The sequence below is a fragment of the Neopelma chrysocephalum genome, unplaced genomic scaffold (assembly GCF_003984885.1).
Source record: "Neopelma chrysocephalum unplaced genomic scaffold, ASM398488v2 Primary Assembly neopelma1_80b, whole genome shotgun sequence".
NCBI lineage: Eukaryota > Metazoa > Chordata > Aves > Passeriformes > Pipridae > Neopelma > Neopelma chrysocephalum.
Genome location: NW_020897742.1, coordinates 9,954,984 through 9,974,184, shown reverse-complemented (window position 1 = coordinate 9,974,184; position 19,201 = coordinate 9,954,984). Strand labels below are relative to the sequence as shown.

General features: G+C 38.2%; 1 protein-coding gene across 15 annotated transcripts in view; it reads right to left on the bottom strand.

The window, feature by feature from the left end:
* The window catches only part of MYT1L (myelin transcription factor 1 like), a 327,282-nt gene that overhangs the window by 144,834 nt on the left and 163,247 nt on the right, over positions 1 to 19,201 (bottom strand). The window contains exon 1 of one of the 15 annotated variants that reach the window (XM_027690169.1): positions 17,958 to 17,979. The exons of the other annotated variants lie outside the window; for them this stretch is intronic. The gene's annotated coding sequence lies outside the window, so the exon portion shown is untranslated. Of the gene's footprint in view, positions 1 to 17,957; positions 17,980 to 19,201 lie in introns of those variants that run through there. 15 annotated transcript variants of the gene reach the window in all.

Below are 19,201 nucleotides of genomic sequence, written 5' to 3'. Positions count from 1 at the left end.
GAACAATATGCTAAGCCCAGCAGAGAGACTCTGCTAGACCTTGTAGTGGTATCTTCTGCTCCTTATTAGGTTTGTCAGCCACTTGGCAGGAGACAGCAAACCATGAGTAGGTCCCTACCAAGTGAAATAATCTATTATGAGGCAAACAAAATCCTTCAAATCGAAAGAGGAGAACAGGGGAATAAAGCAGAACTGTCCCTTAGTATCCCTATATCTCCACAGTCATCCTTTACCCAGGTGTAGATTTCCCTCTTATACCACAGGCCATATGAGGAAGAACATTTCCAAGTAAACATTGTCAACAGAATCTCCTAAAAACTTAATCAACAGGCATATTATCTTCCTATTATTATCCCACATTATCTTCTCAAAGTCATTCAGTTAGTGCTAAGCCATTCGGAAGCAAGAAACAAGAGGTAACAAGTTATCTCAGTCGCACCTGTATGAAATGTGGTTATCAATTTGCACATTTATATGAAATACATTATTCAGTGTGTCGAGAACATCATACTGAGCTTTGAGCATTTTCTGACCAAACACTGGTGCTTTACTAGCATTTTGCCTGACAACAGATTCATGACTCACTGATGGCTTGGCCAACCCCCTCAGCCCTATTGAACTTTATTTACCTTTGGGGCATGTGATAATTACATATGATCAATCTAAGGAAACAACATCTCTGAAACTAGAGGACAGAGAACTCTGGGACAGGAAGGTCAGAACCTTTTCCTGAATGAGGAAAATCAGCAGTGAAACAGATTTAAGAAGCTCATTTCCTGATCTAACCCCTCATTTCTATGCCTGTAAGGCATTCTGACAAATAACTATTTGTGTTACTAGGCTGTAAATCCAGTCACTGAAATTATCCCTCTTTTGGTGTATTATTTTGGTTTTCAGATAAGCACCACTAAGCCGTATTTCAACTAAGGGGATGGCAACCTGGAGCACAGGGGCAGAAATAAGTAGCCAGGAACAGCTATGGACAGATACTCCCTAAAATTGCTTCAGTGCTGAAAAAATGTAGTGCCACAGCTTATCTGAGAGGCACAAGTATACTTCAAAGGTGGGGAACATTTGTTTCCATACAGTTAGGTTGACACAAATATAAAGTTCCTGAATTAGAACTGATTTACCTTGAAACTGCCATTGAGAAAGGACAAAATGGACTTGAGGGAGTCTCTCAGCCCTCATACAAGTAGATGCTCTACAAAATAGTTACATACCTGTAGCTATGTGCTGCTAACAAAGAGCATCTGCGATTCCCACCTAAGGTTCACCACAACTACTACTGGCTGCTTTGCCACATTCTGGCTGGCACTCCTTTATCCACAACCACTCCCCAAGACTAAGTGCTCTCTAGTACTCTTAAATATCTGGATTAAGGTCTAAACATGGTCTGATCTACCTCAAATTGATTTGAGGGCTGAAATTTCTCTCCTATTAAGACCGCCTGATTCAGTCAGGGTGGTTCAGCCTGGAAAAGAGAAAGTAACTAAAGGGGGCTTATAAGAAAGACAGAGACATGAGAGAAATGAAAACAACCAAATTTATCTGTAGTTAAAACAAGTGGCATAAGATCTAGTCACTTCCAAGCTGAGATGGGATTGGAAGGCGTGGAAGGGGTAATGCCCTGTTTCTCTGGTGGTAGCAGGTGAGTGACACCACTGCTGTCACTATTATGGTCTTTTGTGCCACTGCCATTTGTCCTTAGCTCACTAGCACTGTAAGATGCACCTGTGCAGTCACAGGCCAGGGATGATGTGGAATCTCCCTGGGAGAAAAAGCAATGAGCCATGCAGAAGGCAGATATATTTTCATTGCATCTCCAGCTTCCTGGGAAACATACTTCTGAAAATTCCCTTAAATACTCAAGACATGCTTTCAGTTCTAGTTCTGCTTTCATGAAAACCTGAACATGCCTCATTTTTCCAATTTTATAAAATATGATTATTAATAAGTTTCTGTGTCTGTCTTCACCAGTCATGTACCCATAACCTTTCTATGCTACAATAAATGATAACAAAGAACAGCAAATGGCAACTACAACAGTAATCATGTCAGATTATTTAGACATTAGTGGCTGAAGTATTAATTACTGTCTTCAACATTTTTTGTATATTTCTTTGTAGAATCTACATGAAAAAAATCATTTCTTGTTAGTCAAAATAAGCTCTATGAATACATTCACACATTCCAATACCTGTTACATTTAAGTGTTGCTTTATTATGATTTGCTAAAAGTCATGTTTCCTTCTGTTGTCACATAGTAATTTTGAGCTCATTTCCTATGAGTTTCTGAACAGACTAGAAGTACCCATAGAGCACATAGGCCAATGAAACTGCAGACAAAAAGCCTTTAGGTGCAAGAGGCAGGTGAAAATAGATGAGGGAACACGGAGGATGAAGGAAGTGCATGGGTTTTATTGCACAATAGGGGGAATTATACAATATAAGATTCTTATTGCATGAAAAGACATACGCATCTTATGTTAATTTGATTAGGGTTTTGATGCGTCCACGTAAGAAGGTTTGACTGGAGCCCATGCCTGTCTAACCTCTAGCATTTACCCTTAGGGTCTGGCTTCCTGCCCTGCTCTCTGGCTTCCTGGCAGTGCAGCTGGTGTCACCTGCTTTTGTTGGCCATCAGCCCAAACTATTTTCTCTCTTCATTTTCACCTCTCTCATGGCAGTGAAACAGGTGGGAGGTCAGTGCTGTGACTCTGCCCCTCATGCCCTCACTTCTTATCACCTTTCCTCTTGTGCCTTTAGCAGAAGAAATTAAACATAAACCAGATGAGAGGACAAAGCTGATGGATATATGACAGGAAACAAGAGGCATGGAGTCTTAAAATAGTTAGAAGCCCCCTTCTCCAGAGCCATACAGGCAGAGCCAGGCACAGCCAATGATGGAACTGAAGAAGGGGGCCAGTACCATCAGCCATAAGTACCAGCTCAGGAATTCAGCAAGGAGAAGGTATAAACAGAAACGGGATGAAATGCCTCTCAGGCAGATAATAACAGCAGTACTAAGTACAGGAGGCTGACAGATAAAGGGAGATAGACATGGCTGAGAGATAAGAACTACCAGGGAAAATTGTTTGAAACATTTTTAGGATATCTTTGCCCCTAGTGGAAGAAAATAAAATGTGTGTGAAGACTTCAAGCATATGCCTACCCTGTGCAATACACTGCTGCAAGAAGCCTCCAACTCCCTCCTCCTAGATAACACCAGATGAGCTAGTTCTGGCACCAAAGGTGGCACACTAATAGCAGGCTCTATAGGGCAATCAGACACTTACAGTAATCAAAGAAGGGATAATTAGCCTTTGCTCAGTCATGCTAACACAGTTATGATTTTTCTGGGTCATGAGCCCACACAGCATTGCAGCATCATGCCACATAGTCACACCACATCAGGTCTAGTGTTTGTCCTATAAGAACAGCAAAGGCACATGACTATTTCCTTCTAGTGTACAATACAGTTATAGGAAAACTGCATATTCCGTGCAGGTGATATCCAAGGTACAAGTGAAGAAACAGAAGAGAATTCAAGTAGCCTATCAATAAGAGGTATAAAAACAAATCTATTCCACTAATTTTTCTCCAGCTGTTCCTGTTGATCAGTAAACACACAGTGGCTCAGCTAAGACTGCCCTTTGCATTCTGTGCATCAGGCACTTTGTGTGACAAATGGCAAAGAAAACAACATGTATGGTATAGATTGCAGAGGCAGAGACAGCTGCTTAGCTCACCTCTTAGTATGGTCACTCTATGTAGGCAATAAAAGAGGCTCACAAAGCCCTTGAAGGAGGATTTTTCAGCGGTGACTGTGTAACTGCCTCCAGAATTGGACTGTATGACAGGAACAGCAAAATTTCCCACAGCAGTAGTGCTGTGGCTGTGCTCAAGTCAAAGCAATAGTGTCTCATAAGCCAACAGAAGTGAAAAACAGCCACAGCATGTCCCAATATCAGTGTATACTGGGACTATGAGCACACAAAGGTGAGCTGATTCAGCACTAGACCCTTGTCTGAGAGGTTAGGGTTGCAACAACTACAGGCTCCAGGCAGAATTCCCCAGTAATTCAATACAGCTGAATGTATTTATGGTTAGAATACAGCAGAATTTTCATGTGGTTACACATTACTTTGAAATCAAGAAGAAAGGAGCTCATTGTGTCAGTGTTATACTGAATATGAGAGAATTACCACCGACTATTGTTTTAATAAAATGCTTACAATTAAAAATAATGTGTTATGCAAGAAAGATATATTATTGCACTAAAATAGAAGATTACCTTTGCCTGGGTGCCTTACTGGATAATATAAAATGGAATTTAATAATGGTTGATTTCACATAAAATGAATTTTGCCTTAAAAAATGATGGACGAAGCGACAATGTATAGTTACATATATGAAATGTAGAATATCCAAATATAAATATCAGGAAAATTTTTTATTTTCCTTATTCTATACACAGTGCTAGAATAGACAATTGCTCCATCTAAAACAGAACTATTCTTAAACTAATATCAGATGCTTCAGATAAAGGAACTCTTTTGACCCAAACACTCCTTCCAACCATGCAACCATTCATGTTAATAATGATTAAACTGGGTCCTGCATTGTAACTTTTAACTCCTACAATTTGTAACTTTGGCTGTTTACCTATTAATGAAAATATTATTTATGCAGGAATATCTAAAAGGTCTTTCCAAAGTATATGTAACAATAAAAACAAGGGATTCAAACACCACTTTTCTTCACATGTGTTTCTCCCGTTGTGTACCTTGTTTTGCAATTTCTGTATCACAATATCTAGAGTAACAATAAATTAGTTTTATTGCACAGTTAAATTAAGCTGTTTCAAAGAATAATTAAATATAACAAATACACTAAAAGAATACCTGTATCAGCTCCTATATACTGTAATGAGTTGCAAACATATGATACCACTGACATTTTACGCTCTAATAAGCTTTTCTTGCAAACATGACATGTCTGGGCTCTTTCACAGGCCGATCTTTTATTGGCTTAAAAAGAAGAAAGGTGTCAATCCAGACACAGACTTTCTTTCTTTCAAAGCATTGGTCAGCAGATGGTAGTAAAAGAGATTCAGATCCTCAAAAGGACCTGATGTTCTTGTTTTCTCTCTATTTTAGGATGCAAGTCCTGTTATCACTGAACAGAATGACACTTGCAGCAGGTACAGCTGACACATGGAAATATGTTGGATCAGTCTCACTAATAGGATCTATGCATTTGCTAGAAAAATCAAACAAATATGGACCATTTGGACAGGCAGGTTCAGAACCTTACTCACAGTCAATTTTCTGTGTGAACATTTGCAAGGAAAGATACCAGATGGCTTAGGCATGTAATACACTGACATGTACATAAATGTGCATGGGTATATATGAAATAGAAGAGCTGTGACCAAATTAGGGCAGTAAATTACATATCTGTAGGACAGGGCAGTGACAAAGGAAGGAAACCCTGAAAGATGGGGAGAAAGCATGCTAATGCTGAATAAAATATGTATTATACACTAGCTTTTCTTTCAGGCAGCCAGGCTCCCCACATAGATATACTATGTTGGGGATTTACATGAGAACTTCACTTTAACACTGTGAAAATTATGCGTCATAATCCTCCATACACTGATTGGAAGACTGGCTTCATCGATCACAGGTGCTGATACTAAAATTTCTGGTGGGAGTTTCATAACTGATGAATTGCTTCATTGGGATTCACTTTGCCCGCCCAGCCAACGTAAAAGTGCTACAGCAGCAGCCACCAGCACAGAAGGCCGGTTAGAAAGAAAAGTGACAGCGTCAGAATTGAGAAATGAGCAGTACCCATGCACGGATTGGTAGGAAAACAGTAGGGAGAGAAAGAAAGAGCATTTACTGATAGAACAAAATGTAAGTCATCTTAAAATATGCATTTAAACCGACAGACAGATCCCAGCCTTCCTCCCACAAGAATCCTGAGGTCTCTGTATCCACCAAAATCTTACTGGAATACTTAAAATGAAGAATTTTTTTTCTTTGAGAATGGCAATAAGGTATATTTTAAAAGAACACTGTCTCAAGAAAGGTCTGAGTATATATATATATACACATATATATAAAAGAGCACACCTGTTTGGTATTAAGAATCATCTACATAAGCATACTGGGCCTGGATAACAGAATTAATTCTCTTCATAATAGTTCATATGGGGCTTTATTTTAGATTTTTCACCAAAATGTTACTGATAACACACAAATGTTTCAGCTTTTGCTGAACAGTGTTTGCACAGCAACAAAGCTGCCTGGTTTCTCAATCTGCCCTGCAGTGAATAGACTGGGGAGGGCACAGTAGGTTGGGAGAGGACACCACCAGCCAGATGATTCAAACTAACCAAAGACATTCCACAGCATGTCACACCACGCTCAGCAATAACAGGGAGAAGAGACAGTTTAGGGAAGTTACACATCTTTTGTTTGTGAACTGGCTGGGCAGAAGTTTGCCTTTGGGAGGTGGTCAGCGATTGCATGATGTTTGCTTTCTTTATTTCTTCTTTCACTTCTCCTTTACTTATTAAACAATTCTTATTTCTGTCTTGATCGCAAGTTTTCTTGCTTTTAATCTTCTCTCCCTCTTTCCCTATCCCACTGGGGGTGCAAGGGGGAAACTGAGCAAGCATTTGGTGTGGTGCTTAGCTGTCCACTGGGGTTAACCCACAACAATTCAGAAAATGGCCAAGAATAAGTAGTCTGCATTTTGAAGGGGTTTTGTTTGTTTCTTGTAGTTCAACCTAATAGCTTCAAAGCCGAATAACTTAAATTATTAAAAAACTCACCACATAATGTGGAACAAAAGTATCCAAGAAAATGGCTGTGGAGCCTTATATCTGGCTAGATGGGTATTTCCCAGCTTCTGCAGATGATGTCTAAACAGACTAACAAGTCTAAACAGACTTGTTTGTGCTTTCTGTGTTAACTACCAGAAGGTACTTGAAGTAAAATTCCACTTCTATACTTCACCTTCTGCTCTCATTTCATTAGCTTCAAGTTATATTTCTCTGTTACGTTTGCACAGCAACTGATTTGTTTGTCTCGTGTTCATTGATGTGCCTTTCTTGAAACAGCCCGTCTCATTGCTCACTCCCCTTCTGCAACATGACCTGTTAGTTCAGTTTGGCTACTCATTGCAGAGTCTCTGCTACTCCCAAGCCCAAACCAACTTCTTATCACTGCAACTACTTGAAAGAGGTACTGAGACCTTTCTAACAAGTTTGAGAAAAATTCAGCTCTGATTTAGCTTTCCTAGAGTCACTCTGAATTACAGCAGGATCTAAGTCGGTTCAGCCCAGCTTTCCAAATCTATTACCTTTTTGGCACACGGATGAGCCAGTGAGCATGTGTGTCATTTTGGCCTGTCGAACTCCACAAGATCCGAGTTCTGCATGACTCACCTAAGTGAGTCTCTTTACTTCACTGAATAACCAGTTTTCATGAACAATTTGTATGACCAGCTTCTTCTAAGTTGAAGGCTTTTACTCTACTGTTTAATTGATGTGAAGTCTCAAAAGTTATTGCTGTGGAGGGCAGTGAAAGAAAAAGTGAGATTTCACAGGCCTCATTTCCTTATGAAATCGCTTAAAATATTAAGTACTGGAAATGAAGAGTTAAACAGAGACAGGGAAGATGGTGAGTTTAACAGTGCATCTTACTTAAACTGCATGACATGCCACCCACCTGGACTGTATAACCTTTAATTTCTGTCTTTTCCTCCACCCTTCCTCCTTTTTTCAATGATCCCATTTTATGGTATTTGAATGAATTTAAATCAAAGCAAAAATACTTCCAGGTAAAAGTCTCAGTGAAGGATCAAGCTTAAGATCTAGAGTTTTGTATTGCTTTTAATTATTTTTGATCCAGTCCTCAAACTCTGTGAATACAGTAATGTCATCCTATGAATTATAAGAAGGAAACTTCTGAACTGATTGGAACCCTCTAACACTTGCTTGTTATTCATAAATATCCTGAGCTACAGTATTTGGTCATATGATTTCAGAGGCATGACGAATGTAAATGAAGTACTTTGTTTTTCATAAAGTATAATAAGCAAGTGTATTATCAATCACCACATGATTTTTCCAAAATCATAACAACCTCTGTTCCAACTGATACAATGCTACTCATTCAGTGATCTGGAAGCTTATTTGACAAAGTCAGTCCATAAGTGCAGTATTAAATACAGCTCACTTTGGTCAGCCAGCTACCAGAGAGTTGATAAGCAGGAGATAATAAAAAGATGTACCTACTTTGACTAGTGGATCCATTAGCATCAACACAGATAATCTGACTTGTTAATGGTCTTAGTCCTAAACTTGAAATTTGTGTCAGTAAGATTAAGTCTGTATATAAGCAAGGAACATTTTCACAAACCAATCAGCACTGCAAAGGAAGGCAGTATCTTTATTTTTTTTCAATATGAGAAAATGGGGTCAGATGAGGAAAGTCCAACTGCCACCTGCCAGCAGAATATTTGACTTGCCAAGGAGAGGTTTTAAGAAAATTAATTCTATTCTTGCTTTTTGCTGTCTTTTTTTTTTGTCTCTATTAGGATTATCAGTTTTAAATGCATTGGCTGTCCTTTTGTACTTTTGCCTGAGAAAGGTATAAAAGACCATTAGTAAGTATTTTACATTTTCATTATGTTAGAGTTAGACTCATCTTGTTTCAAAAGACCAGCTACAAATGTATTTTAATTCAGAAAAGGAGAGAAGTAGAATCAGTACCTACACAGAAGTAATATCTATACCTTGATTTTCTTGGCTTTACTAGTTTCAACTGAGATTATATTAATTTTCTTCATAGTAGTTCCTATGGGGCTGTGATTTGGATTTGTGACCGAAGCAGTGCTGATATTGCAGGGGTGGTTTAGTTACTGCTGAGCAGCGAGCAGGCCGGGGGTGAGCAAAAGGCTGAGACAACACAGCCCAGACAGCTGATTCCAGTTGACCAAAGGGATATCTCACACCGTATGACATCATGCTCAGCAATAAAAGATGGGTGAAAGAGGGAGGAAGGGGCAACATTCAGAGTTATGGTGTCTGTCTTCCCAAGTACCAGTTATGCGTGATGGAGCCCTGCTTCCCTGAAGATGGCCGAACACCTGCCTGCCCATGGGAAGTGATGAATGAATTCCTTGTTTTGATTAGCTTTTGATATTTCAAGTTTACATCCATCTTCACTATAATAAGAGCCAAAAATTTTCATTCTTTCACAAAACAGAATTTGCCCTACTGGAAGTAAACAGTGCTTCTCAGGAAGATATGTTTGAGATGGCCTGACAACATCACGATGGCCCAGTGAACGTCATCCTAACTGACCCCTCACAGCTGTACTGTTGCTCTCTCATCATCCCCAATGTGGAAAGAAGTCAGATCATAGTAAGACACATAGAGGGAACAATTGCATCAGTTTCTTCCAGACCACTTAGCCCTAATGAAAAGGCAAACAGTAGTTCTTGCTGCCAAGTTCATCTATCTTGCTGAGGTCTATAATTACAGTCTGGAGTTTCTGACTATGAACCAAGGACAGCAGCTGTTCCCTCCATGCCCTTTGTAAGCACCCAGCAGAGCTGTAAAGTGTCCAATCCAAAGCACAGCTGGCAGCATGCTTTCTCCACCCTATCCCTCTGAGGAAGGGTTTGCATGGGTCTCATAACTGACAGGTTTAGGATAAGGATAAGATCACATAATTAGTATAAGCAGTGGTTACTGCATACTCTAAACAGAGGGACACAAAATAGGAAGCTCCCTACGCTACGTGCTACAGATAGTTTCCAGTAAGTTTTTTTTGAAATGTTCCAAATAGCAATGGATCCCATTGAGATACACGTTCACTATAAGTGTTTTATCATCTCAGAAGCAATGAAGTCTTTCCAGTGGTTTTAGCAGCAAATCATGTATATTACAATTAATCCCTTTATTCCATGAAAACATGGGTATAGTATAGCAGAGCAGTAGTAAAACAAGGTTTAGGCTTGGTCTGTTGTCCTCAACAACAAGAGACTGCCTATCTGCTTCCAAACTTCTGGGACAAATTCTAGATCAACAGAAAATAGTAAGATTCTTTTCTCTTAGAACTTGCAGTACTTTTTCCAAACAAAATTTAGATATACTTTATACAAGATTAATGATTCATTATGATAAAGTACATCTAGGTCTTCAGCATATGTATTTTTACCACTAACACTGTCCCCAAATATAATTTTGCTCTGTCTGGATACTTGACATAAATTCTCTCCAGGAATTAATCTCACAGTGGTACATTTTAGTCTTCACAAGTCTCCTCAGTTAGACATGTTACATAGATTCTATCTTACTGTATTCAATTATATATACCTCCTCTATGAGGTGAAGGAAATTTCATGTGTATGGGAAAATACTGACGACAGAATTACATGCTTTGGTGCTTGGATTCCTCCTTGTGATAGGAGTGAAAATCCCATTTACATTTGTCACTTTAGAGGTGCATTTAACTTACACAAAAACATCTATCGCTGCATATTTATATCCATTTAATTATTAATTTTTCATTCACTGTATATCTCAACACAGTCTATGAAACTAATACATCTGAACAGATTATTCCAACTGTGTATTTTTGTATACCCAGCCGAAGTACAGAAATGCACCTCTGTATACAGACAGCAACTTCTATAGTCAGAAGTCACTGTTGAAAAAGAATAACCACATTAATAAAAGAGTCTACCAATTCCAAAATGTGCTTCCCGAAGCTGCCAGAAGGAGATTTGTGACCCTTGGGTAATGTCAATATAGGTTAGGAAACAATAATTTACAGGAATTTAAGATTACAAAGATATTTCTTCTTTGTTGGTGTTGGCCTTGACTGTTATGACTGTAAATATTCTTCTTAACTAAATAACAGGTAGTAAACTGATATCTTTCAACACCACGTACTCAATTTCTTTATCAAGAAAAGTCCTCTTTGCTATATTGGCATGGCTACAAGTAGGGATTTACACCCATATGATATGATCGTGTGATTGTCTTCATTAAGAACAACTTTTTTATTTCTGGAACCAATGTAACCCTTAGTACACAAGACTATGCTCTCACCAAGTGTGTTTCACAGAGACAAGTGCTTTGGTTCACTTTTTTTTCTAATTTCCTGTTTGGTTTTGACCAAGATTCTACCATATGATACTTGCAGATTTACCACAAGTCTCCTCTGCATTCTTCTCTCATTCTTTCTCTAATTCCCTTGTATTTACTCTTTAATGTATAGACTGCAACCATTATTTTATTTACATACTTGAGAGGTGGTTTTGCATGTGCTCTTTACCCATCACTTTTCCCTCAGTGGTTAGACTAAGCTGAAACCTTATTAAAATGACATGCTTAAAGTAGTTACACTTTATTTCAGATAAAATGATATTTATACAATATTTTTCATTTCTGAAACACCTCTAGTGCTTATATAGGGCTTCTTTAACCATCATTTTCTGAATTGGACTTTGAGACCTTGAGTTTGTCCTTGTTTGGCTAAATCTGTTCAGAAAAAACTACAAGCCTACTCATATTGTTTTCTTTTATCAGTCTAAATTCAGATTTTAGGAATCTGTTTACTCTTTTCTCCCCATATTAGTAATACAGATAAGATTTTATAACATTTCATAACATCACCTTAACCATTCTAGTAAGTTTATCCTCCCACTTGATCTTGTCAGGCAAATCTTCCACCAACTCTTCTAATGGATGAATGTTCACTTGTCTATCTGCTTTGTCAATCTGATTATGGACATCAGAATTTACTATATTATGTTTCAGTTTAATACAATGCAGCTAATGTAGCAGTAATTATGAAATTCAACCTTACCTTCTAAAGGAAACCCAACATATCTCAGAAGTCAGAGGGGAGTGTTTGTAGGATCAGGAAGCCAGATTAGGAAGAGAAACCTAAGTCACACATGCTAAAATCATCATGAGACTCTCATGTCAACCACAGGCATGACTTTAATCAATATTTCACAGTAAGACACAGAAGAACCTCAAAAGTAAAGCACTGTGATCTTCATAACATTTACCAGTGTTGTGGCTATCAACACCATTTACTTTTGTTTTGGGTTCAGTAAACCAAAACCCATCCATATTATTCTATCATCTGGATCAATACCTTTAAGGCATCACAGGACTACCACAACTGCAAGGCACAACAGAAGATATAGTCCAGACAAGGACACTGTTCACCAGAGCAAAATGTCATGAAATTCCTGAACTTTGACTTCTCTGAGACAATGGTGGTGCACATGGGCACAGTACAGTACTGTAGTGTTTCCAAACAAAATGCCTCAAGGTATAAATATTCTTTCTTAAGTGGAAAATAATATAACACTGATAATTCATTTGACAGAAATTTCTTTTATATACTTGTTTTGAGAAAAGTGATTCTGATACAGAGGTAATTCCAGAAAGACACAAATCTTACTTTTCCATTAGCATGACTCATCAGCCACCTTTTAATCAGCTTGAGTCACTCTGACCACTGTAATCAAGACCACAACAGCCACATGATGTTAGCATATGTTTTTAGTAAACTCAATGACACTGGATAATCCTCATAACTACCTTCCTACTCCATACAGTGATATCTGAATTTTTATTTGTATTTGAATTGGTGTCTGAGCCTCACTATGAGAAAACCTGGTAAGAGAACAGAGGCAGATGATTCTCAGCAGTTCTTGACTCTGGACCTTGTTTTATCCATACAGAATGAAGCCTTTGAAGATAAGGTTGGAAAATTTGTATTGTATTTTAAATAGATAGTGAAAGAGAGAATATAACAGCCTGCAGTTAATAGACTGTCTCCAGGCCCTGGTGTTTCGATAGAAGGCAGTCTAAGCTGAGCATAAGTTGGCTGCATGATTAAGACCTTTTCAAAGAAATAAATTGTTGAGGGTTTTTTTAATCATCTTTTGTCATTTAGAAGTTGAAACCAAATTCAGCAATTTCTGATTTCCCTCTCACCTTACATCACTCCCGTGTATCTCACACATTACGGAAAGATGGTGCCTAGTTAGCAGTGCCCAGGACCACTCTCACTACCTAATTCACTATTCACTTCTACTAGCATGTGGCGGGGATGGTGGTCCTATCTCCTAGTTGCTCTTAATTGAGATTACCACGTCTTTCCTATTTTTTCAACATTTCTTTAGTTATGAAACTTGAAATAATGCACTCAAAAGATTAGATTTAATCCTTATCCACAAGTCTTGACACAGACTTTAATGGTCATAGAAATAAATTGGGAATACGACCTCTGGGGCCTGTAGTATCAGCCAGTTCTAGCAGAACAGCAGAGCTAATAATGTCAGGAAAAATTGAATTTCACACCGAATGCCTGAGTTAAGAATACAAGGGGAAATTCATCTCTGGTAGCACTCACTGTAGACACACCAAGGATAAATTTTGGCATTTGTGTCAGTAGCAGTTAGTATTCTGGTTCATAAGTACACAGATATGTCATGTATAATGCCTGGAAAAGCTAGTGGAGTTACAAATAAGGTTGAAGTTCAGGAATTTAGCCTCAGAGTGTTTCTGGTCCATGTCCTCTCCAGTTTTTTAACAAGCTGAGGAAATGGAGATCCCAAATGAGCACATGATTTTTGCTAGTTTGTCAGAAAAAAACACTTAAAATTTCACATATTTAAAAACATAACAGCAACAGTCATTTTTACCGTATTAAATCCTCTTTTCAATTCCCTACCTACCTCCACAGCTCAGCATATCCCAGATTTCCTCTCCTACCTTTCATGAGGTGATTTGTACACCTCTTGCCAAAGCTCGTGATTTCACTCATCTGTTCTGGAAATCAAGGCTCCTGAGCTGCTGCTACTGGCAGGGAAGGACACCATCATTGCTGATTTTCCACTTTCTACGGTTCCTTCTTGTTTAATCCCTACTAGTCATCTCCCTTCCAAGTATCCTCCTTTACAGTGCACATCACGTCTTACCACTCTCTCATCCCTTCCCTTTCGTATAATGTATTTCAACATTTTCTCCCAGTAAGCTTTTAATTCCTTTTCCTTCTTCATTCTCAGTACATCTTTGCTTCCTTTAAAGAACACTTTTTCTTCTTCTAAGTCTTCCAATTTCTCCTTCCTTTACCTGATTAACCACTCATTTCTGTTTAGTAGACTGCTACTGGAATCCCCTTTGCAGCACAGAAGCTGCCTCATTTTTCGTGACTGTTCCACAAAAATGAGTTTGCCACAGCCTATGCCTGTTCTTTTTCATGATCCAGTTCTCAACAAAGTCAGAAGGAACATTTCTACTGATGTTTAAGGGGTACCAGATTGCAGTCTTACTTTTTTCTATTTCAAATTCTAAATGCTCACTCTCTTTTTTTTTTAAGTCTCTAATTCAATCCCTGGTGACAATAAAGATGACTATCATTAGATGGCATTTTTTTAAAATATGACTGACATTAAAAGGCAAACTAAATTTAAAATGAGCCTAATTTCCTACCAGCTATAATGTTACACAATTTACATATATTCTAAACTTTATCTCACACATGTACCAGATGTACTCCAAAATACCACTTATGTTTATTGTTTACAAATACATATTTTTAAAATGCATAAATTCACCTTAGTATGTGATAAAGCAATACTAGAATGTGTGCTACCAAAAAATGAATGGGGGTGATTATATTTTCAATAATCATAATTATTTTGAAGCAATATTAAATTATTTTTCTTCCATTATTGGGGGTTAACCATAGGCCAGGTTTTCATCTTATAAAAATTTGCGACGAAGAAGGAATTACATTCACTTTTTAGTGGCTGGCATCTCTGTTTGTCTCTAATAATACATTCTGTTTTCAGTAACAAAAAACAAGACAAGGGTAAGAAAATGTCATAAATTTAATCCATTATTTGTGACATGTACCAGAAATGGCAAATATTGTGATAATTTTTACAACAATATGGTGGACTCAATCCTCTAAGTATTTTACACAGATGAAATACGCTGTAAGACTCCAATCTGCAATTACCTACAAATCACCTTTAATATGACTGCTAAAGGGAAATGTTTATGGTAGTAAATTAACCATGTTCCCATTTGCCAAAACTTGAAAAAAAAAGTAATAAGGTTTAAAACACAATAAAAAGGATTGATCTCCAAAGATTTATATTTCTGTTTTCAAGTCTTGTACTGATTACAAGACAATAGCCCTTATTGAGCGTCTATTAATCCTATTGATTTCAGTGGATGTTAGACACGTCAAGCTGTCCCAGCATTGGACCACGAGACTTTTGCTGCTGAGTATCTGGATTCAGCTCTGCATGCATATCTATCCTTGCAAGGAAACTGAATCTCCTCAACCCCCCCCCCCCCCGTCATCTCTAACCCTATTATAGGTCAAGACTTGCATAATTTCACAGGAGATGCGCATAATTAAAATTAATCATTCTAACCTGATCTTTCAAATGCTAAACATCCCAAGTAGCCATGAAACTGAGTTCTAAGATAAAATCTAAACGAAGAGTCATGAGTTTTGAACAGACTAAAAACTGACAAGCATACCAGTATTTCAAGCCTAAGTGAGGTATATAGTATGCACTGGAGTAATCGGTACCATTTTCCATTTAAAAATCAGTTGCTCATATTAACCTTGGAGGATCAGGGTGGAAGAAATTATATGTCGTTATATTATATCTGCTTGTCCTAAATTTCTGTGCTTCAAGAATATTTTAGCAAAGAGTGCTAATGTTAACAGCTAACATTTGGCCATAGATGTTCAGTATCTCTTATAAATAAATAAACAACAGTGTGTAGACAACATGCATTCCAGTGTGAACAACTGTAAAACAGGTTACTATTTTTCTCACTTTACTCACCTTCCCTTCCTTAAGAAACCTTCTTACGTTTTAAGGAGACTAACATCTCTCAGGTTCAAGGACAATGGTAAATTTTTTTAAAGCTAACACTGAAAGTTTTGGAAATTATTTTTGAACAGAGAGCTTGCAAGTATGTCTTTCAGAAAAGACAAAATCAGTGAGTATAATTGCTTTTCTCTGACTAGATATTTATACCTAGTCTGCTTACCACCATAGCATTCAAGGATAGAAGATAAAACTGTTTTATTCAGTAAAATCAGATATTCCATATCAGATAGATAATATGTTTTATAAATTATTCCTTTGGGTTACATCTCAGTGTTTCACCTGGTAACTAAGCAGTTAACAACACCAGAACAAGATCTAAAGAGGAGACACAGCACAGCAAAGGTAAAGGCTGCCTGGCTACATCTTTGAACTCTCTTAAGGACTCTGCAGTACTGGCATCACTCCAGAGCTTAATTTGGTATGTTCTGAAAGTCTAATCATCATCTGCAGAGAACAAACCTCTGACCATCACACTGTTAAATTCTAATGCTCTTGTTCTGCCTCTCTGTGTCTGATGCCTTTTTTTTTTTTTTTTTGAGGGAGATGTGGATTATTTAATTGTTCAGGACAATAAATTATTTGGGGTCTTTGTACTCATTTCATGCAGGCCATTTCCTTTATTATTATCACTAATAAAATCATAGCCTGCATTTTTGCTGTTTGTAATATTTATGTGAACTGTGTTGCAATATAACCTGTTGTTATTAAATATTGCTAACATGCCAATAATAAATTGAGCACTAAACTAAAATTCAAATAGCCCAGTGTGTCTGTGTGTAGTTCTGAAAGACGATGTAAACTGTGCCCCTAAGACAAAAGTTAGCACAGTTTTACTCTGTAGACCAGTTTATTAAACATAGTCTATTATGTACTTGCAGTTATAAATACTGAATTACACCAACTTTCACTGCTGATCAGCATTGAGAAAGAAGAAAATATGTGAAATTAAGTAAGCTACTAGATTCTACAGTTATTTTAGGAAAAGTTTTTAATTACCATTTAGTGAAGAAGAATCAAACTACCTGGAGTGTATTTTTAGTAGCCCACTAATGCAAGGTGTAATAAAGAAAATATATTTATGGTTATGTTTTCCTTGTGACAGTAAGATGCTGATATTGTCTATTTGCTTTGGAAGTATGAGTTTCCTTCCATAAGGTTTTAAGCAGCAAGTTTTAAACATGCAACAGAAGGCATAACTGCCCCTACTACATTGTTTTGGTGTCAGTGCAAAACAACATTCCTTTGTTCTCACTGTCTACAGAAACAAACATATGTATTGTTATATAACTAAGAAGCTAAATTTAGAAAGAAATCTTAATTTGGGCAACAATACAGACTGCCCCCCATCTTATCTTGAATCACATGGAAGTATGTAAGTGGACTTTCATGCTGAAATAAAGTATGCCCATGTATAATTAATTCCAGGTTCAGGCTAGGGATATTTTCTTCCTTTTCTCTATTACAAAACCCCTCAACATTATAATACATCAAAGAACAGCTTTAAACTGCAGGTTAACTACAATATTTTATAGCATTTATCAATGTACTTTACAGAAAAGCAGATCTCAACTCTCAAGTTCTAGTGTAGAAAACATATTAGTCTTTTACCATAAAAACTTTTAAAGCTTATAATAAAAAAGCAACATGTGTTTCTCAAACATATAACTGATGTGCAAAACTGATCTAGTATAAGACATGCCTGGGCATCTCAGCACATGGGAAGAATGCACCTGCTGCTTTACAACTTTTTGTGTTCCATTCTCACTCAGCTTCAAACAATTGGAAATGCTCATGTGGAGGCAGACTAGATAGTTACCTCAACTTCAGTATTAGTGTTTTGGTGATGCTTTCTTTTTCATGGTAGAAGAGTTTTTAATAAGTCTGAATTAAGATCCAGACGTTAAGAGTTCTTTCATGGTACAAAGTTTTTTTTTAACCTTGCCATACCCCAATTACAAGAACTTCTCTTGTTTCTGACTCACATTCAGCTGGGAGACCTTCCTGGCTACATCAGCATGAAAACAGCTTCCCAGATAGCAATATTCCACATGTCTATGTTTCAAGCTTCTTTAGGGCATCTGAGTACTAGGAATAAGGCAACATCAGCAGTGGTATCTATGCTCTAAGCTCTCTTCTATCCTTTAGAAAGGCCTTTGTAGCACTTGGTGCATGTCCCCCTTTTATTTTGCACAATCAAAGCCCTGAATCACTACTGAACCGTACATAAAGAGCCCTATCTGGTCCTTTCCTTCAGCTTCCTGTGACTTTTTCTGTGTGACAACTGGATATTTCTGATGTGAAAGGAAGAGGCAGAGGCACCACTGAAGCCTAGGCAGGGACAGACTTACCACCACCAAAGCTAGGTCACTGTCTCTGAACAGCACTGGTCATCCACAATCTGCATTAAAAGTTCACAATGTCCTTTAAATTAGTCACTAACCAGAATATGAAAGACCAACTTACTGGTTCTATGTTAAATTTAGTAGTGACACTAAAGAGATGGCATACGTAACTCTAGACCCCATCCCAGCAGAGATCGAGGTTGTCTCAATCCCTGGAAGAAGGCCTGTGGCAAAGCAGTTGGAGACTGACAAACCCATCACCACATTCATCACAGAGCACTGTGGAGCCAATGCACTGCATGGCTGGAACCCGGTGGTGGTGACAGGACAAGGCCTGCCAGCACTCCCCACAAGACTGGCTCAGTTCCAGTCTCCCACAGCATACTCCTGGAAAAGCTTGCAGCTCACGGCTTGGATAAGTGCACTCTTCCCTGGGTTAAGAACGGACGGATGGCCAGTCCCAGGGAGTGGTGGCGAATGGTGCTGCATCCAGTTGGTATCTGGTCACAAGTGGTCTCCCCCAGGGATGTGTTGGGACCAGTCCTGTTTATTATCTTTACTGATGATCTGGATGTGGAGATTGAGTGTACCATTAGTAAATTCACGGACGACAACCAGTTGGGTGGGAGTGTTGATCTGCTGGAGGGTAGTAAGGCCCTGCAGAGGGATCTGGACAGGCTGGATCGATGGGCCAAGGCCAATTGTATAAGGTTCAATAAGGCCAAGTGCCAGGTCCTGCACTTCGATCAAAACAACCCCATGCAGCACTTCAGGCTCGGGGAAGAGTGGCTGGAAAGCTGCCCAGTGGAAAAGGACCTGGGTGTGCTGGTCAAGAGCAGCTGAACATGAGCCAGCAGTGACTGACTACAAATCAGAAATAGTGT